Source organism: Rhinatrema bivittatum, chromosome 7, assembly GCF_901001135.1.
Source record: "Rhinatrema bivittatum chromosome 7, aRhiBiv1.1, whole genome shotgun sequence".
Classification (NCBI taxonomy): Eukaryota; Metazoa; Chordata; class Amphibia; order Gymnophiona; family Rhinatrematidae; genus Rhinatrema; species Rhinatrema bivittatum.
The window spans coordinates 229,155,807-229,173,512 of NC_042621.1; positions in this window are offsets into that span (position 1 = coordinate 229,155,807).

The following is a 17,706-nucleotide window of genomic DNA, read 5'->3' on the forward strand; positions in this document are numbered from 1 at the left end:
AGGAGGAGCCCATAGGGATCCGGGATCCTCTGTGACCGAGGACCTGAAGAGAGATCCTGAAGAGGTAGTCCAGTGAAGCGGCTGAGCCAGGAGGTCAGAAGAGACTTCACCCTTGGAAGCCCGCGGTCCCCCTGGGAGGAGCCCGTGAGGACCCGAGCCACTGGGACTTAGGCGAGACCTCCTGGCAGGTGAGGAACCAGATACCTGTGGAAGGCGAGAGGTCAGGAGCCGGAGTCCAGCCAGGGACGGAAGCTGAAGCCGGAATCAGTGGACGAGCCAAGGTCAGAAGCCAGAAGTCAGAAGCCAGAAGTCAGAAGCCGGAGTCAAAGCCAGGGATGGAAGCTGAAGCCGGAGTCAGTGGACGAGCCAAGGTTGGAAGCCAGAAGTCAGAAGCAAGAGAAGTCAGAAGAACAGCAACTCGTAACAAGAGAGTGAACCTTGTTGCAAGGCAGGGCATTGAGGCAGCTGCAGGGTTTAAATATCCCTGCAGCGTCTGACGTCATCTCTAGGTTTGTCCTTCATTTTCCCGCGCTGGCCCCTTTAAATCCGGAGCCCCTGCACACGCGCGCGCCTAGGGGGCGGGACCAGGCATGGAGGATCGACGGTGTCTCCCTCGCAGAGGGAACGCCGCGGCAGGAGCCAGGTCAGGCCTAGACGGCCGAAGAAGCCTTCCAGCGGTCCGGGTCGGCCCCGAGGTAGGTGGAGGGACCGGGGCACGGCCCAGGACCATAACAAAAAGAGCATGAATTGGATTTAAAACTTTGCATTGGTTAAGATTGGCATGTGGGATGGGGTTGTCCAGATTTAGGATTATTATTTAGCAGTACATTTTAGTTATTTATCATGGAATTATCACCTCCAAGCAATTCAACACTGTCTGGAACTTGAAAGGGGGAATGTGTGAGAGAAGCATCTAGGAGCCCTGGAAAGGAGTTGAAAAGGGCAAATAAGTCCATGGAATAAGTGTTACCTCTCAGAATGTTATGTTTGGTGGCTCACAGGGCCTTCCCATGAGCCAACTTACTCACCCCAATGCCACCAGAATTTCTTTGTGGCCTGGATGCCGTCAGCTGCTGACCACAACCAAGAACAGCATGGGACAATGCTGAGACATGTTGACTGACCCATTAAGCACATGTGCATGATGCAGGCCTATTCTTAAAGGGGACATGGCAGGAAAAACTCCACAGCGCCCTTAGATGACATAATCAAGCCTTGCCTATTTAAACCTATCATGAACTTAGCTCATTGCCTCAGCAACGGGTCTCCTGCCATCCTAGCGGTGCATGTGGCCAGCGTTTCGGTCTCCTTGCTCTGTCTCCTCTTGCCTGCCTTGCCTTGTCATATTCAGCCTGCCCTGCCTTGTCTCCTCAGCCTGCCATGCCCTCTGTGTCCAGTCTGTCCTGCCTTGTCATTCCAGCCCACCTTGTCTCATCCAGCATTCTCGTCAGACCACCTCCTTGTGCTCCTGCCTTCCCCTCAGATTGCCTACCTGAATCTGACCTTATCCTGGACCCTGACCATCTTTGCCTGCTGCCTGCCACTGACAAAAGCCTAGACACTGACCATTCTTGCTTGCCACCTGATACTGACCCAAGCCTGGACATTGACCACTCTTGTCTGCTGTCTGCCTTGACCTAATCTGACCCTGTATTCTCCTTCTTGCCTTACCCTGAGGGACTCTCGCCTAAGTCCTGCTGGCCCCTGAAACCCAAGGTCTCAACCTGCGAGGAAAGGGGCTAGTATAAGTGAAGGTCCAATCCCGTCCCAGGGCTCCTCTGCATGCTGCTGCTCTGGACCTGGGGGGCTTGCTCTCTAGGTTCCACCAACCACACCCCAACAGAGGGGTCCACCTTCCCTTACACAGAAATGGTGGCTCTTTGGCAAAGGATGGGGGCATGAACAGATCTCTGGGTTTATCCCTGTCCTGGCTTGCACAAAGTTAGCTGATCTATGGCCTGAGAAGATAAAAGAGATGATGTTTGTACTCCAGCATTAGATCTTGTCACAATGTTTTTGTTGACAGAATTTTCTGTTCATGGGATGAGTTTAGAGGAAATCTCCCATAGTTCCCATTGTATGGTTTTATACAGCTGAGGGCATTTGCAGTGGTGAATGAGAATAAAGGGAAAATTTTGAAGGCACCTTAGCTGGTAGAAAGATTGAAGTTTGGGGTGAGTATATGGAAGGGGTGGATTAACCAAATATATATGAGGGCCTTAGTACTCTCCTGGAAATTAAAGCATAAGGACAGGAAGCTTGGTGAGACTTGGGAGGAAGGAGTTTGGGAACAAATTGTTGAAGAGGAATGGGAATGTTTTCTTTCTGCCAATATTATTGATCAACAATACTACATCCTTCAGAGAACTTATTTGACACCAGTTAGATTACATGCCATAAATACAACTCTACTATAAATGAGGAACCTCAAAGTGAAAAAATACCTTCAGGTACCACCAAATAGAATTTCCCTCAAAAACAAGCTAAAAGAAACTTGTTAGTATATGACCTTCATATGTGTCATGAGCAAAATAAAGTGAGCCCTTGGCCATTGTCAAGTTGGTACTGCCTGGCCTGTAAGAAGATGGGACAGTCCCTGATAGGTAGTGGCAGACACCCACCAACAAGGACTGTGGAGAATGGTGTCTTTACTTGGACTAGCGCCCTCACTGGCAGGTTGAGCCCTTGGGTTATGGGAGCCAGCAGGACTTGCAGCTTAAGGAGCACTAAGGAGATGAGGTCCAGGCGATGGTCAGGGCAGGCAGCCAGAAGCAGAGTGAAGGTCCAGGCTAAGTTCAGGGCAGGTGGCAGTAAGCAGAGTCAAGGTCAAGCCTAAGGTCAGGGCAGACGGCAATAAGCAGAATCAAGGTCCAGGCTAAAGTCAGGATCAAAGAGTCCGTCCAGAACAAAGAGAGAGGGAAGCAGGGAATGGACCCAGGAGACAGAGACAAAGACAAAGACAGAAGGGAAACAAACAGGAGAGACCAGGAGGAGACAAGGCAGAAGAGGAATATAAGGCAAGGCAGGATCATGGCAAGGCAAAACAGGAGACACAGTAAGGCAAGGAAGAAGACATAGGAACATGGCAAGGCAAAGAGAATCAACAACAAGCACTGGAAACCTATTGCTGAAGCCCTGGCTGGTTGCAGAGTGCTTCCTTGTATACCTGGTCAGGATGTAATGTCATCAGCCAGCACCCCAGGAAGTCCTGGATGCAGGGCCTATAAGAGGAACTCAAGGAAGCAGGAAGTGCTATACTTGGCCCCTGGATACAGTATGGTGCAGGAGGCTATGCCGGAAATGCTTAGAGGTAAGGGGCATTACACACTGGACTGCATAAATTGTTCTTATGACTGTATGAATTGTTGCATCTTGGAATATAAGCATCGGTCATAAAATAATAAAACATATATTTTTTTAGATATTTTAAAATTGTGCAAATAAAATAGTCTTATCTGTGACATATAAGTCTCTAAGTGTAATTTTTCACTTACCTGTGAAAATTTCAGCTGCTAAGGTGCGCAGAAAATCAATGATCTAAAATGGCTTCTCATAACTGAATGAGATAATCCATTGAGAATCTCAATGCTGCAGTGTTTTGACAGTAAACTCAGACCTTTAAAGAGAACAAACGGAAAAAGTACTTTTACCAATATTAAACTTCTTCAAGTTGAATAACAATGGACTGGTAAACCTTGATACATTGGACATGGTGCTGGAGCTCTTCTAGAAATGTGAACTCACTAAATTGCAGTAAATAGTAAATGTCTTCATCTTGGTGTGAGGCTTCTTGCTATGTGGCTACTGAGTACCAAGTGCTGCCGCAAAGCACAATTTTTAAAAATTGCAGGAAAAATAACTGTCAATCTTGTTGGTATTTTATTGAAACACAAATGCTGAAGAAATTACAAAAAATACCACTCTTGACATTCAATCCAAATGGTGTGACTGTATTTAGAGAAAAAATCCAAAAATATTCATGTCTGTTAAAAGCGGTTATGATATTGCCCTCGTCCCCCTCCAACCCCTTTCACCTCCCCCTCCATGGTGATTGGTATATTTGCTCTAAAATAGTCCATCTTAAATCAGAAAATGTATTACCATGAGAAATTCAATTATATAAAGTTGGAACGTACAAGTCTCTGGTATTAAAATGGCTATAATGCTCAATCAGCCATATTCTAATGAACCGATATGTACAGCCAACATAGATCTTTGAACAGGGACATTGAAATAAATTCAGTATATCACAGCTTGTGAATTACAACCTGTATGGCTGTGATACTTCGTTATCTGCTCTGTTCCAGGGTTCTACCTGTTATAATCTGGTATGGTTGTGGACCCTGGATTGTAGTGAGAGCTGACTCCACCCAAAGGGAGGAGCCCTGTGGGAACTCACTACAATAGGCGTGGCCTCAGCTGAGACAGACACAGAAGTAAGAAACTTTATTAAACTGGAACGTGGGTAATACCCATAGAGTGGAATGAAGACACAGTCCAGAGTAGTGAGGTTGCTCAATGATGATATCCCTGGTAGTGGCCTGCAGAGCAGGGTACGCCAGGAACTCCTCTCCCAATGACACACCTCTCAGGGTAGATCCTGTAGTGTCCCGCAGTGCGGGGTACGCCGAGAATCAGTAAGTAGTAGTTCAGAGAGATGCAGGAGGTCAGTAGAGCAAGGTAGAGCAAGGTAGATGACAGTACTCACTCTGAAGTGTAGAAGAAGGTAGCTGAGATGAGCTCGGTAGTGGCCCGAGGCATGGGTACGCCGGCGGTTCCATCAGCAAGCTGGTAGAAATGAGAAGCGTACTCATAAGGCTGAACTAGGCAGGATCCCAACGAATGATAGATGGATTCTCCAGGCAGGAAGGCTCTCCGAGGAGCAGATAGCTAGAACGTGACAAGGCCCCCGAGGAGCGGGTACCTAAAGCGTTCTAAGTCCAGGAGTTCAGGAACGTGTTCAGAGTAGCAAAGCAAATCTTCTCACAGGACAAGCAGGATGGTAGTCCTCACATATGGGTGATGTCACAGAATGGAGCCCAATCACGGAACACTGGCACCTACTGGGCATGCCTAGCATGGCACTAAACCTGAAGCCAGCAGGGATCCCCCTTCAGCAGTAGCCACGTGGGTTAAGGAGCTCCACAGAGATTCCTTACAGGAATTTTCCTCACGGAATTACTAAAAACGTACATACCCCACAGGGGTCCCTTCTTCGAAGTTTTGACTCCGCGGTACTCCGGTAAGTTTTTACCCATTTTCTGTTGATTCCCATCGAGTTTGGCCCTCATGGCCTATTGGCCGTCGACCATACTGTGGCTCAATTTTTTTCAAAGGCCATGGCGTAGGGGTACTGTCGGTGCCTGGACTGTACTTGCACCATGTCCATAACAGACCCTCATAAAGTCTGTGTAATGTGTCTCAGGTGCGAGCATGATGTCTTGACCTGCACCAAATGTGCCTTAATGACACCAAAAGGTCGCAAGGCCAGAATGGAGAAAATGGAACTTCTCTTCCGTTACCAAACCCCGACGTCATCTATTGCATCGACGTCATCTGAACCGGCACCGTCCACTTTGCGCCAGTATCGGCCACCAGCCGGTGACCGCCCGGTGTCGACGACTTCTCGGCCTTCGACTTCCTCTACTCCCCCTCAGGACCGAGGGGATCGTAGACAGAAACATCGGCATTGACACCAGAAGTCTCGGTCCATCGAGGAAGGAAAATCATCGACCTCACCATCGTCCGAGCTGCCATCGAAGAAACCCCGTCCAGAAAAGGCATCGACCCTTTCTGCGACCGGGCCATTGAGGCAATGCTCAGCCAGACGGGTATCGGGAGCCACGACTCCGCCTTTAACGGTGGTCCCTCCGGCTATGCCTCTGCCTCCTTCTTCTCTTCCGGAGCCGGGGCTGCTCGCTCCAGGACTCCGTGAAGAACTGGACCGGATGGTTCAGGAGGCCATAGACTCCAAGTTTCCACGGCGCTGAAATCGGTGCCGGTCGTGGAACTGACCATCGATCCCATTTCGGCAGCATTGGCATTGCTGCTCGCGAAGATGGATGCGCTTATAGCCGCTTTTCCACCGATGGATCCAGTGCCTTCCCCACTTACCCTGTCATCGGGAGGAGAAACACTGTTCGGCATTCCTCCATCGGGAGTTCTGTCGATGCCTCAACCATTGATGCCGATACGCCCATCAGTGCCACCAATCCATCCATCGATGCCCTCGATGCCTGCACCGGTGCCCTCGATGCCTTCATCAGTGCCTCCAGTACTTCCCTCGATGCCTTCAGAGCCTAGACCAGGACCTTCAGGAATTCCATCGTCCCGTCCTTCTCAGGTTCCTAGAAACATAGAAACATAGAAATGACGGCAGAAGAAGACCGAATGGCCCATCCAGTCTGCCCAGCAAGCCTCACACATTTTTTCTCTCATTCTTATCTGTTTCTCTTAGCTCTTTGTTCTATTCCCCTTCCACCCCCACCATTAATGTAGAGAGCAGTGATGGAGCTGCATCCAAGTGAAATATCTAGCTTGATTAGTTAGGGGTAGTAGGGGCAGTAACCGCCGCGATAAGCAAGCTACACCCATGCTTATTTGTTTTTACCCAGATTATGTTATACAGCCCTTATTGGTTGTATATCTTCTCCCCTGCCGTTGAAGCCGGGAGCTATGCTGGATATGCGTGAAGTATCAGTTTTTTTCTTCTCCCCTGCCGTTGAAGCAGAGAGCCATGCTGGATATGCATTGAAAGTGAAGTATCAGGCACATTTGGTTTGGGGTAGTAACCGCCGTAACAAGCCAGCTACTCCTCGCTTTGTGATTGCGAATCCTTTTTTTCTTCACCCCTGTCGTTGAAGCTCTGCAGGATATGCGTGAAGCATCAGTTTTTTTTTTTTTTTTTCCCCTGCCGTTGAAGCAGAGAGCTATGCTGGAAATGCGTGATGTATCAGTCTTTCTCCCATGCCGATGAAGCAGAGAACCATGCTGGATATGCATGGAAAGTGAAGTATCAGGCACATTTGGTTTGGGGTAGTAACCGCCGTAACAAGCCAGCTACTCCCCGCTTTTTGAGTGCGAACCCTTTTTCTTCTCCCTTGCCGTTGTAGCAGAGAGCTCTGCTGGATGTGTGAAGTATCAGTTATTCTTCTCCCCTGTCATTGAAGCAGAGAGCTATGCTGTTTATGCATTGAAAGTGAAGTATCAGGCATATTTGGTTTGGGGTAGTAACCGCCGTAACAAGCCAGCTACTCCCCTCTTTGTGAGTGCAAATCCTTTTTTCCATTACCTCTTGCTGTTGAAGCTTAGAGCGATGTAGGAGTCACAGTAAGCATGTGTATGTTTATTTAATATGGGTATTGTGTCAATAGCCATCATTCTGGCGAGTCACCCACTCTTCATTGGCGGCCTCTTGACTTTATGGATCCGCAGTGTTTATCCCACGCCCCTTTGAAGTCTTTCACAGTTCTGGTCTTCACCACTTCCTCCGGAAGGGCATTCCAGGCATCCACCACCCTCTCCGTGAAGAAATACTTCCTGACATTGGTTCTGAATCTTCCTCCCTGGAGCCTCAAATCGTGACCCCTGGTTCTGCTGATTATTTTCCTACGGAAGAGGTTTGTCGTTGTTTTTGGATCATTAAAACCTTTCAAGTATCTGAAAGTCTGTATCATATCACCTCTGCTCCTCCTTTCCTCCAGGGTGTACATATTTAGATTCTTCAATCTCTCCTCGTACGTCATCCGATGAAGATCCTCCACCTTCCTGGTTGCCCTTCTCTGTACCGCTTCCATCTTGTCTTTGTCTTTTTGTAGATACGGTCTCCAGAACTGAACACAGTACTCCAGGTGAGGCCTCACCAAGGACCTGTACAAGGGAATAATCACTTCCCTTTTCTTACTCGATATTCCTCTCTCTATGCAGCCCAGCATTCTTCTGGCTTTTGCTATCGCCTTGTCGCATTGTTTCGCTGTCTTCACATCCCATTGTTTCGCTGTCTTCACATAGGGATCAGCACCTCTCCTAGGGGGAGAGGTGCTGATCCCTATGATATCTGGACTGATGATTCATCTCCAGACACTGATGACTTACCATCGCCACCTTCTCCTACTAAAAGCAGGAAGCATTCTCCTCCAGAGGACCTATCCTTCATAAATTTTGTGAAGGAAATGTCTGAATTGGTTCCCTTCCAATTGCAGACTGAACAAGATGACAGGCATCAAATGATGGAGCTGTTACAATTCCTAGATGCTCCCAAGGAAATAACTTCCATCCCTATTCACCAGGTTCTTTTGGATCTCCTCAAAAAGAACTGGGAACACCCTGTTTCTGTTACTCCAGTCAACAGAAAAGCTGATACCACTTATTTGGTCCAGTCAGCCCCAGGATTCCAGAAACCTCAGCTGGATCACCAATTTGTGGTTGTAGAATCTGCCCAAAAGAGGGCAAAAAGATGAAAACCCCACTCTTGCTTTCCCTCAGGTAAGGAAGAGAAATTCCTGGATGCTATTGGCCGGCGTGTCTTCCAGGGATCAATGCTCATCTCTCGGATCGCCTCTTACCAGCTATATATGACCCAATATAATAGAGTCTTATTCAAGCAGATACAGGACTTTGCAGAGTTCCTACCTCAGCAATTCCAGGAACAGCTTCAAACCCTGGTACACAAGGGGTTTGAGGCAGGGAAGCATGAAATAAGATCCTCTTATGATATCTTCGACACCGCTTTCAGGGTATCTGCAGCTGCTATTTCAGCAAGATGATGGGGCTGGCTTAAGTCTTTGGACTTGCGCCCTGAAGTATAAGACAGCTTATCTGATCTGCCCTGCATTGGAGACAATCTGTTTGGCGAACAGATTCAAAGGACGGTGGCGGAACACAAGAAGCATCATGAGACCCTTCGCCAGCTCTCTCTGATGCCTTCTGAGCATTCCTCCAAACAGCCTTTCAAGAAGGATACTAAAAAGACATTCTTCCGTCCAAAGAAGTCCTATCCACTACCATCTAGAACTCGTTCTATGAGACCTATCCAAAAAGCCCAGTCTTGTCAACCGCGGAGACAAAAGCCTCAAGCAGCTCCTCAGCTGGGCCCTGCTTCTGGCTTTTGACTCCTGCATAGAGAGCAGCAGCCAGATTCCACTGCCTCAGATACCAGTGGGAGGTCGATTGTGCCATTTCAACAACAGATGGCACACAATTACATCAGACCAGTGGGTCCTGGCCATAATCGCTCAAGGTTACCATCTGAACTTTCTCTCCATCCCACCGGACTCCCCACCTCTACCGACGTGGAGAACATCCGACCACTCACTACTCCTGGAGCAGGAGGCCTCCCTCCTCCTCCAGTCCAGAGCAATAGAGCCAGTGCCCTTCTCCCAACAAGGCCTAGGCTTCTATTCCTGGTACTTTCTAATCCCCCAAAAAATAAGGTGGCGTTTGTCCAATTCTGGACCTACATGCCCTCAACAAGTACCTCCACCGAGAAAATTTCAAAATGGTAACCTTGGGTTCCCTCCTTCCTCTTCTGCAAAGAGGAGACTGGCTCTGCTCTCTAGATCTCCAGGACGTGTACACACACATTGCGATAACTCCATCTCATCACAGGTTCCTGAGATTTCTGGTAGGCCCCAACCACTATCAGTACCGAGTGCTACCATTCGGCCTGGCATCTGCATCACGAGTCTTCACCAAGTACCTTGTAGTAGTAGCATCCTTCCTCAGGACTCAAGGTGTTCATGTCTACCCCTATCTAGACGATTGGTTGATCAGGGCTCCCACTCAGCAAGCTGCTCTGTCGTTCCTACGTCTTACTATACACACTCTGATTTCGCTAGGATTTCTCGTCAACTACGAGAAATCCTGCTTAGTCCCATCTCAAACTTTATCATTCATAGGGGCAGACTTGGACACCTTGCAGGCATAGGCATTTCTGCCTCGACAGCGAGCTCTCACTCTCATTTCTCTCACACACCAGCTACAGTCTCAGCACCGCACGACTGCATGTCACTTCCTCATCCTGCTGGGACACATGGCGTCCTCTGTACAGGTTACCCCAATGGCCTGCTTGGCCATGAGTCATGCAATGGACTCTAAGGTCACAATGGACTCATTCTGCCAACCTCTTTCGACCACTGTCTACATCACCGACCCACTTCGTCAGTCTCTAGCCTGGTGGCAAAATCGGATCAATCTCCTCCAAGGCCTACCTTTCCAGGCTCCAGACCCTCAAGTAATTCTCACCACCGATGCTTCCAATCTCGGCTGGGGAGCTCATGTTGCCAATTTGCAGACACAAGGAGCTTGGTCTCCAGAGGAAGCCAAACACCAAATCAATTTCCTGGAGCTGCGAGCAATCAGATATGCTCTCAGGGTATTTCAGGATCACCTTTCCAATCAGGTCATCCTGATTCAGACGGACAACCAGGTGGCCATGTGGTATATCAACAAACAGGGAGGGATGGGCTCCTACCTACTGTGTCACGAAGTGGCACAGATATGGGCGGAGGCCCTCTCCCACTCGATGTACCTCAGGGCCACCTACTTGCCGGGAGTGGAAAATGTGTTGGCAGACAAACTGAGTCGCACTTTTCATCCGCACGAATGGTCCCTCAACTCCACAGTAGCGGACCCAATATTACAACGTTGGGATTATCCTCACATAGACTTCTTTGCATCACCTCAAAATCGCAAAGTAGAGAACATTTGCTCTCTCACTCGCAGCCAACACTCTCAGCCAAGAGATGCGTTCTCCCTCTTATGGGTAACCGGTTTCCTATATGCATTCCCTCCACGTCCACTTCTATCGAAGACTCTTGTGAAGTTACGTCAGGACAAGGGGAGCATGATCCTGATAGCGCCTCACTGGCCTCACCAAGTGTGGTTTCCGATCCTTCAGGACATCTTCATTCGTAGGCATATTCCCTTGGGAAAGGACCCAGCAACTTCGCGGCAGGGCCTCTGCACTGCTTGTCTGCCGGGTGGGGAAGGTCCCTCCTCGGCAGGACAAGAAAATTTAGCCCGGGGCTCCACTCCTCCCGGTATGGCTAGGCCTTTCCCGGGTCGGCAGAGCCCGGGAACGGCCGCCATCTTGGATTTTTCTCGGGGCCAATTTCAGTGCTCCCTGGGGCTGGGGGGCCAGATTTTTTCGATTTAACCCCCGATTTGGCCACCGCGGGTTCCCAGGAGGGGGGTCCTGACCTTCTCTCGCCCCCCCCCCCCGGTAAATCCAGGGTCCTGTTTTCCGCAGATTTCGTCCTCCTCATGCACAAATCTTATTTAGCTAGCCTGCATGAGATGGATGAAAGCCCCCCCCCTTGACCCCCCCCCGTCTAAAATCCCTCGCTCAGCGCCGTTGACCTCTGGACCGGCTGCGGAGCCTCAGGGACCAGTTCGGGTGCGGGTGGTCCCAGGGGTGCCCCCCTCCTCCCCTCCCCCGGTGTCTCCTGGGTCCTCAGACCCCGCTGCTTCCTCTGATTTGGCAGATGCCCCCCCTAGAGGGGGATGACCCCAGAGCCCTTCGTCTTTTTCGTAAGGAGGAGCTAGAGCCCCTCCTCCCTTTTGTTTTGGAGGAGCTGGGTCTGGAAAGTCCCTCCGTGGATAATCTCATGGCCTCACTTCCTAAGGATATGAACCCGGTTTTGGGAGGGCTCTGGGCTCCGGCCTCAGCCTTTCCCTTCCACCCCATGCTTAAGCTCCTTATCCTACGGGAATGGGAGGCTCCTAAGGGTTCGCTCCGGGTGGGGCGTGCGATGGATAAACTCTATCCCCTCCCGGAAGAGGGCTTGGAGCTGTTGCGATATCCATCAGTGGATTCTTATGTTTCTGCAGTGGCCAAGCACACCACGATCCCGGTGGAAGGTTCCACGGCCCTAAAGGATTCGCAAGATCGTAAGCTGGAGGCTCACCTGAAGCGCATCTTCGACGTCCTGGCCCTCGGGGTTCGGGCGTCTTGCTGTAGCAGCCTCATGATGTGGGCAGGCCTCCAATGGGTCCAACAGTTACTCTGCACCTGGGAGCTTCCGCCAGGTGAGGCAGAACAGGCCAAACGTCTGGAGGCGGTAATCGCTTACGTGTCGGACGCCCTCTATGATTTGATCCGTGTCCAGGCGAAGGCGATGGTTTCAGCAGTGGCTGCCCGGAGGCTCCTTTGGCTTCGCCACTGGTCGGCTGATCAGTCCTCGAAGACCCGGCTGGGCACGCTTCCCTTCAAAGGTAAGATGCTCTTTGGCGAGGACCTCGACAAGCTTATGGACTCCTTGGCTGACAACAAGGTCCATAAACTGCCAGAGGACCGCCCTAAGACTTCTCGGTCCTTCGCGGCCTCTCGCTTTCGCTTCAGGGGTCAGTGTCGCTTCGCTTCTCGAGGGCAGGGCGGTACTCCTAGGGGGTCTTCTTGTAGTCCTGGTCGCAGTCCTTTCATGGCAGGTGGCCCTTTCTCGAGGGCCAGCCCGTGCGTACCACTGCTAAACCTGCCACACAATGAAGTTCAGCCGGCCCATCCCTCGGTCCCTTACCTCGGCGGACGCCTCTCCCTGTTTTTCGAGGAATGGGTCAAAATCACTTTGGATCAGTGGGTCCTCGACATTATCAGAGACGGGTATGCTTTCAACCTCGTCAGGGAACTTCCAGATCTCTTTCTGTTCTCACCTTGCGGCCGGGCCAAGAGGGACGCGGTGGTCCAGACTCTCTCCAAGCTTCTGGATCTGGGGGCGGTGGTCCCAGTCCCAGAAAGGGAAATTGGCGCCGGCCAGTATTCTATTTCCTTCACCATGCCCAAAAAGGACGGGTCCTTCTGCCCAATCCTGGACCACAAGAGGGTCAATCGGGCCCTCAAGATCCCCCACTTTTGCATGGAAACCCTGCAGGCGGTCATTGCGGCGGTCCGTCCAGGAGAGTTCCTTGCTTCCCTCGATCTTTCAGAAGCATATTTTCATATCCCCATCCACTGCGACTACCAGAAGTTTCTCCGATTCCACATTCTCAACCAGGACTTCCAGTTTCGAGCTCTCCCCTTCGGCCTTGCGACCGCTCCTCGCACCTTCACGAAGGTAATGGTAGTAGTGGCTGCGGCCTTGCGCTGGGAAGGGACTCTTGTCCATCCCTATCTGGACGATTGGCTCATCAGGGCCAAGTCGGAGACCTCTTGCCGGCGGGCGGTGGATCGAGTCCTAGAGCTCCTTGCCTCTCTCGGGTGGATAGTGAACTTTTCCAAGAGCAAGCTTCAGCCCTCCCAGGAGTTGGAATTTCTGGGAGCACACTTCGACACCCGAGTAGGCAAGGTTTTCTTACCTCAGGCGCGAGCCCTCAAACTGATCGGTCAGGTTCAGGATTTGATTGCACTATCTTCACCGATGGCCCGGGATTATCTCCAAGTCCTGGGCTCCATGGCTTCTACCATCGATCTGGTCCCCTGGGCTTTTGCTCATATGCGTCCATTACAGAAAGCTTTGCTGTCTCGTTGGCAACCAGTGTTGGAGCAGTTCCACGTAGTCCTTCCCTTTTTGGAGTCTACTGCCGACGAATTACAGTGGTGGCTGTCCCTTCCTCATCTCCTACAAGGGATGCCTCTTCAAGCTCCACAGTGGACAATAGTAACCACGGACACCAGCTTGTTGGGCTGGGGTGCGGTCTGCCTATCTCAGTCCACCCAGGGGACATGGTCCCAGACTCAGTCGCACTGGCACATCAATCGGCTGGAAACTTTGGCGGTCCGCCTGGCCCTTCAGGAGTTCCTTCCTCTGATCCTCGGCAAGGCGGTACGAGTCCTGTTCGACAACTCCACCACAGTCGCCTACATCAATCGCCAAGGGGGCACTCGCAGTCCCCTGGTAGCCTTAGAAGCCAGCCGCCTACTCGCTTGGGCGGAGCGTCCTTGCGGCCTCTCACATCGCCTCTCACATCGCCAGAAAAGACAATGTTCAAGCCGACTTCCTCAGCCGGTAGTCGCTCGATCCGGGAGAATGGGAACTCTCGGACGCGGCCATGGCTCTGATAGTGGACAGGTGGGGTCCTCCTCATCTCGACCTCATGGCGACTCTGCGCAATGCCAAAGCCAATCGGTTCTTCAGCCGCTGGAGGGAACACGGCGCAGAGGGCGTGGACGCTCTGGCTCTCCCTTGGCCGGCGGACGTGCTTCTGTATGTGTTCCCCCCGTGGCCTCTGGTAGGGAAAGTTCTCAGGAGAATCGAACTCCACCGGGGTCCGGTGATTCTCGTCGCTCCCGAATGGCCGTGAAGGCCATGGTTCGCGGATCTCATCAATCTAGCAGTGGACGGGCCCCTGCGCCTCAGTCATCTCCCTCGTCTCCTCCGGCAGGGGCCTGTATTTTTCGACCAGGCCGATCGCTTCTGTCTAGCGGCCTGGCTTTTGAACGGCGTCGCCTGAGACGCAAAGGTTATAGGGAGGAGGTCATCTCCAGCCTGCTGCGAGCCCGGAAGCAGTCGACTTCTCTGACCTATGTGCGCATCTGGAAGGTCTTTGAGTCCGCATGTACGGAGGCGGGCGTCCCGACATGCTCTGCCTCGATTCCTTTGGTTCTTTCTTTCCTTCAGAAGGGTATCTCTAAGGGTCTCTCCTTCAGTTCCTTACGCGTTCAAGTCTCTGCGCTTGGCTCTCTCCTGGGTCGGGTGGATGGTCATGCCTTGGCTGCTCACCCGGACGTCATTCGTTTCCTGAGGGGCATTAGACACCTCCGCCCTCCCTCTCAGGCCACGTGTCCATCTTGGAATCTCAACCTCATCCTTCGTGCTCTCTGTGCGGCTCCCTTTGAGCCTCTTCGCCATTCTACGCTCAAGGATCTACTCTTAAGACTGTCTTTCTAGTCTCTATCTCCTCTGCTCGTCGTATTTTCGAGCTTCAGGCGCTGTCCTATCGGGAGCCCTTCTTGCGTTTTTCTGATTCCGGGGTTTCTTTCAGAATGGTTCCTTCCTTCTTGCCTAAGGTTGTCTCCGCTTTTCACGTCAACCAGTCGGTGGAACTCCCCGCGTTCTCTCCGGAGGAGATTGCAGGTACGGCTGGGGGCGACCTCTGTCGACTGGATGTCAAGCGAGTCTTGCTTCGTTATCTTCAAGTCACCAATGACTTTCGCGTTTCAGACCATCTCTTCGTCCTTTGGAGTGGTCCCAAACGGGGTAAACAGGCTTCTAAGACCACAATTGCGCGGTGGTTGAAGGAAGCCATTTCCTCGGCATATCTTTGTCAAGGTCGTCCACTTCCTGAGGGTCTGAAAGCCCATTCTCTGCGTTCTCAGGCTACTTCTTGGGCAGAGAGTCAGTCTGTCTCTCCACAGGAGATTTGCAGGGCTGCCACTTGGACGTCTCTGCACACTTTTGCTCGGCACTACCGTCTGGATGTACACGCTCCGGTGTTCGGTTCCTTTGGGCGGCAAGTGCTTCAAGCGGGACTGTCTCGGTCCCACCCAGTTTAGGGAAGCTTTGGTACATCCCACTGTCTGGACTGATCCGGGTACGTACAGGAAAGGAAAATTAGTTCTTACCTGTTAATTTTCGTTCCTGTAGTACCACGGATCAGTCCAGACGCCCTTCCCTGTCTGTCTTCTGTCCTCTCGAAGCTTGTTTTCTTGCAGGTCTGCAGATTTCATATTTTCCTTGGTGCAAGATTACTGAGCATTTCCACTGGAAGCCTTGGTGGTTATTTTATACCAAGTTTATGCAAGACCGTATAGGTATACTATGCTTCTACATTATTCTATGGTTGCTCCGTTGAGCTTTTGGTTACTTGCTTGATCCTATTCTTGGTTTTATTGTTTTCTGCTTTGACATACGTTATACTGAAGGGTGAAAGGATAGACTCTGTCCTGATATAGGGCATCCTGCAAGTTTTAGTCTGTCTCCACCTGCTGGAAAGGAGGCTCAACCCACTGTCTGGACTGATCAGTGGTACTACAGGAACGAAAATTAACAGGTAAGAACTAATTTTCCTTTTTCGCATGCGATATGGCCTTATTGCATTCGTTAGGGCCCTAATGCACGCGATAAAGCTTTAGTGAATGACCCCCTTAGTTTTTGACAGACAAGCGTTCTAAACAAAATTATCATTATAGTTATTTATTTATTGATTTGTCTGTATCGCCCTATTGTACTGTATATTAAGAGGGTAATTTTAAGTCTGCGTGTAGAAAGTATACACTAACTTCAGCTCTAATTTTCAAAGTGGACATATGCATGTAAGTCCATTTTGAAAATGTATGGGTACTCGTGTACTCCTGTGTGGATACATGTGCACACATTTATGCCTGCTTGGGAGCAGGTGTAAATTGTATGATAATGTGCATTCTTTTAAAAATTGAAAGTATGTACATAAATGGTTTCCCTTCCTCATCTCTGCCACCATTAAAGACTCTTTCAAGTACACATAAAAGTATGTGCAAAATTATTTCCCACACATTCCTTTATGCTTACAAAACCTGGGTTAACTTTCAAAAGCTCTGTGATAGCATTGTGTGCAACTTTGGGTTTCAGTAGCTGGGAGGGTCCGGAGAGCAGGAAACATTCTAGACTCTAGCTTTCAGCAAAAGAACTTTTATAATCTATAGAACAAAATATCTCACAACATAAACTCAGGTGTACTCACAAATACAGGATCTTGGCATACTAAACCTGCAAGCTTTCTTCTCCCTGTCTAGGCCTCATTCTTCTTCTTGGGTTTGGGGTTTTATTTCTCTCTCCATGGAACCATCCTCTGATTTGGTTTCCCATCTTAGATATTTCTTTTGGTGGATTGGGCTGGATAGCTGGAACTGTCCTGTAAGGTGTTCTGGTGGACTAGCCTATATACCCTTTGACAATCATATTTAAATGCATAAATTATTTTGAAAATTACTCTCTATATGTTTATGTATTGCCACCTAAAGCTTTCTAGGAAGGGCAGTTGATAAATTTAAATAAATGAATGAATGAATGCATTCCATTGTATTTCTGGAAGATATTTTGGATATGCTATTAAATTTATTGGAAAACTGACAAAAAGATGAGAATGATTATTGAGCTTATTGTAAAAACTAGTCATGAATATTCACTTTCAGTCTTCGGAAACAAAATAGTTTTAGGTAATCAACTTACTTAAAATTTTTCTTTGTATCTAAACTAGTTGTAAATTTCTTTACTTTCACAGTTGAGAAACCTAGTTTTGAAAAAGCTTTTGAAGGTTAAGTGCAAAAATAGATTACATGATTTTGTGAATGAATACGAAGAGGTTACATCTCTAAGGTAAACTGTAATCTTTTAATACACACATCAGAGCATAGTGGCATACTGAATCTTTTATAGATTATAACTTGATCTAGTGAGCTGAATAATTATGAACTAAACAGTAAACACAGAGTATTCTATCTTTAATTTCTCTTTAACATTACCATGCTTCTTCTTGAAGCTTGGTTTCCTTGATCTTAACTTGTCTAATCTAGTTTCATTTTTATTACTTGAATTTTGATGGAGTTAGGAGTGAAGCTAAGCTGATAATCAAAGCTTGTTGGTGTGGGGAATTATGAGCTTGCCAGCAAGCCATGTCAGGGGTTAATACTAACTCTGACCTTTGCACTGAATACAGCAACACTAGTGCATCTAAATCTCTAGCTTATAATTAAACCTCTCTGCCTAAGGAGAGGATACCTGGCTGTCACATATTTCTCTAGCTTATAATTAACCCTGACTGCCTGAAAGGATAGCTAGTTGCCACGTAGTCAGA